The sequence below is a fragment of the Azolla caroliniana genome, unplaced genomic scaffold (genome assembly GCF_043228905.1).
Source record: "Azolla caroliniana isolate FFs.n. ecotype wild unplaced genomic scaffold, voAzoCaro1.0.p SCAF_7, whole genome shotgun sequence".
Lineage (NCBI taxonomy): Eukaryota > Viridiplantae > Streptophyta > Polypodiopsida > Salviniales > Salviniaceae > Azolla > Azolla caroliniana.
The window spans coordinates 10,814,215-10,818,333 of NW_028230442.1; positions in this window are offsets into that span (position 1 = coordinate 10,814,215).

Genomic DNA, 4,119 nt, shown 5'->3' on the forward strand with positions numbered 1-4,119 from the left:
GCGCAAGAATGCACAGACAAAAACCACTGCACGTAGACACCCTCTACTTTCGCGAACCCAGGAGCACAGAAGCACCAAGACGTTGCAAGATCATCAGACGAGAACCCGCACACAGAGAACCCCCGCCTTCTGAACTCTCTCTTTCTCAACCTCGCTCTCATCACCATCCAACCTCGCCACCGCCATCCGACCTGGACGTAGACATGGACCCGCAAACGCTGTCGGAAGCCACCAAGACATGGCTGAAGCAACACGGGCTCGAGGGCTTCTTGATGATGATGGAAGTACCGCCACACAAAGAAGCCGACAAAGTGATCAAGGAAATCGATACAGAGGTCATAACGGCAGAGGCGATTCGAGCGTTAACAGGCCTTCCGGAGGGAGGCATACTCACGATCAACAATCCAACCCCGGAGCAACTCATCAGGTATTTTGGTGAGTACTCACTAGCCAGCAAGGGCTACCGGACACAGGGTGGTGGAGATATGTTGTTCCGCGAGATTGCTCGTGTGCTCCACGAATACGGCCACGTGTACCCTAGACCCCCTATCATGCCGCAGAACCTGGAAGGGATGCTCATCGCCACCTATGAAGGGATCAAGGTGGATTGGCCGGTATTGATCGCAAACGGCTTGTGTGCGGCGATCGAGATCGTCAGAGGCAAAGACGGCAAAGAAGGCCGAGACGGATGAAGGATATGGTACGCCGTAACGCAGTGGCTCACCTTGCTGGTTCCACCCGTTCAGACCGTCCAGCCTAAGAATAGAGGAAGAGTGGCGGACGGCACCCCAAGGACGGCACCCCAAGGACGGCTTCCAAACGGCAACAGTTGTTGGCCTGTAAGGCCACTAAGGGAAAGGCGGCGGATGCAGAACAAGCGGCATCAGGAAGTGGTAGCCGGAAGCGCCCAACGGAGGCGCAGGAGGAACCACCGGCACGGCCCGTAAAGGTCACACTCCGCCGACCGGTGAATAGAGAAGCGGACCCCTTGGCGGCAAAACTCAATGCCGGAGCTTAGGAGGAGGAAATAGAGGAGGAGCCTACAGAGCACCTCCAGCAACGGTCGTCGGCAAGGACCGTTGAGGCAGCCGGGAAACGTTCGGACCCTCAGACGGAGGGAACACCGGCTTCCCTTACTGAGACTCCCACGCCAAGGAAGGAACCGGAACCGGTGCATATGGAACCGGAAACAGAAGCCCCGGCATCACCGGCAACACCGGCAAGTCCCATCCCGCCAGAGCCGGAAAGGTCAATGTAGCCTCCTTCGGTCAGCCAAGAAGAAGCGCAAGGGGAACCAGGACAGCAGGGTGGTCCACGGGCAGAAACGAAACTGCAACTCGGCGCAACCAGGCGGGACCACCTCTCTACAAGTGAGCCCCTCTGTCAAACCTCCGTGCAAGCACAACAAGGCACCGGTAGCCTGTGGCTCCGGTGGATAGGCGAACAGATAGCCGGAGCAATGGGGTATATTGAGGCGGAAGAAAGAGCGCAAAGCGAACGGTTGCTCATCACAACCGAACAACTAGAGACGGCTCGGTCCAGAATCCGGTGCCTTGAAAAAGACTTGGATCAGGTCACGACAGAGATGGCCAAAATACGGATCCAATCACCGGTGACTCCGGTAAGTGTACAGAATAAAGCAACGGAACGACCTGTACATAGCAATAAGACCCCGGCAACGGAAACCGTTCCAGCGAGAGATGCGGCGCAAGCCCAGGAGCTTGCGGAATTGAGAGATGAACTTGCCGCACAAGAAGCGCTAAGGAGCCGTGAACGAGAATTGAAGACGGGGGCCGAAGCCGAATTAAAGAAGACTGCTGAGAACCTCCGCCGGGCAGAGGAGAGCCTCCGGAAAGGCCATCAAGCGTACGACCGGCTAAAGGAGGAGAAAGACAAAGTGCTGCAGGAAAAGGACAAGCTGCGGAAAACGGCGGAAACAGAGATTGAACGGCTAAAGGAAGAGCTTCGCCAGTAGAAGGACCGTGAGGACCGGGCCCGTCGTCAGATCAACGCACGGCTCAAGCAAAAGACGGATGATTTTGAGCACTTGCACCGGGACTACAAACGGCTGGAAACGGAGCATAAAGAACGGATGGCCGAGCTCCAGCAGGCAGTTGATCGGGCCGCGACGGCAATCGCCGACGAACGGGCGGAAAATACAAGACGCTTGGACGAGGCGGAGAAGGTCTAGATGGAGCTCCAGAGGCAGCAGCAGGAAGACAAAGAGAGAGCGTCAACAGTATTGCAGAAATTACAAAGCACATATCAAAGGCAATTGACGCATTATAAGGCGCAAGCGGAGGACAACGTCAAAATCAACAAACAACTGAAGGAGGAACGGCAAGCGGCGGAAACCAAATTGCAATTGGGAACGAGCTGGATTCAGTCCATCCTCCGAGCATGGCTGAATCAGACAAAACACTTTATTGATGAAAGCTCCGTAAAATGGTGGACAAAGTGGGCACAAAACGCGGCAGAACTCTAGTTGCTACGGGCGGATGTGGCAAACCGGCGGAAGGAAGGAGATGACTATTATACGTTGACTTCCGAGAACTTCACCGCCATACGGGACGAGCTGGCCGACGACCTCCAAGTCCTGGCAGATGAACAGCTGGCGCAGGTCAGGCAGCTCGTAGCTCAGCTGGACGATGATAGGCTGGACGCTCAAATCTAGTTTGAAAGCTACGAGCGGTCCCGGGTGCGGGAAGAAAAAGCACGGGAAGCGGCAACGGTTAACCTTATTGATGAGGAACTGTCGCCGGCTGAGGGCCAACCGGGAACCAATCAACCGGAGACCACTACGACGCAGGGAGCAACGACAGAGACGCCGGTGTCAGAGCCACAAAGGGAGGAGCAGCCGTAGCAACCACCAACGGACCCGCCGCAGCAGACAGCAACAGAGCAGCAACAACAACAACAACAACAACCACTTCCAGATGAACCATTGGAGCCTCTCGAACAAAGCATTCCGGACATTTTGGACGAAGAATAGCAAGGGTCGGTTGTGGATTCGATGTACAAGGTACTGTCCCACGGGCGTGCCATGTGTTACCGGCCGGAAAAGGAGTCCAGAGTGGGAAACGGAGAGTTAATTAAGTAGTAGGAATGTGGTTGTAATTAAGCTATGAGTGTGGACGGACGGACCGGAAACGGTATGCTATTCCGGATCCGGACCGATCCCGAACAGGTGCGGATGGCACCATTTTGTAATACAGACCGGAAACCTATTTAAAGGCCCGAATATAATGTAATAGTTAACGGTTAATTAATGAAAGCTTAAGCGTTGTTATCTCTCTGTGTTAATTGTCGTTCTGTCTTAATTGTTATATCTTACGCGTGTGTTATAAAAGACGATCATAATAAGTAACTTAACCAAGTAGGATTAAGCGTTGAAGTCTAATCCGGTTGCCGTAACACCTTTTGGTGAAGTGTCTCCCGTAGACACCCTGTGTTAGGCCATTGTCCGGCCCGAAGAGTTAACAAGTCAAAGAGTCACCCCTTAGTTCGTGGCTGTTGAAAGTATGCCTAGTGGCATTGTCTCTCTAAGAGTGAGAGGGATGCATATCCTCTCATTAGTCTTTCTTTGACTGCCTATGTCATAAAAAATTTACATGAGCGAGCATTGCAAGTGACTCCAAGATATACATATGATCCAACTACCTCAAATCGTCAATGAAAGAGGGTTTGGTGACATTTAGTCCTACCTCAACTACTCTATGAGAGAGAGAGAGATAGAGTAAAGCAAGAGAGAAAAAGAGAGAGATTAAGTGTTAATCCAAAGTAAATTGTAGGTAGATTGTAGGTGTTTGAAAACCACTCCCACCCGGTTTGCCACAACTAAGGGATACAACAGTCCATACCCAAGACCAACGACATCAACAAGAGGATAAAAACTCCCATTGATTTATCGATACACTCCATGAGGCGCACGAAAGTGACACACCACCTCCTATTGAACTTGAAGATAGACTAGAGTACGAAGTTGTTGCTATTCTTGATTCCAAGATTGTTAATAAAAAGTTATATTATTTGGCGGATTGGTTAGGCTATAGTACCAGTAGTGACCAAACTTGGGAACCGGTAGAGAATGTTGCAAATCCTCAATACTTGTTGAGAAAT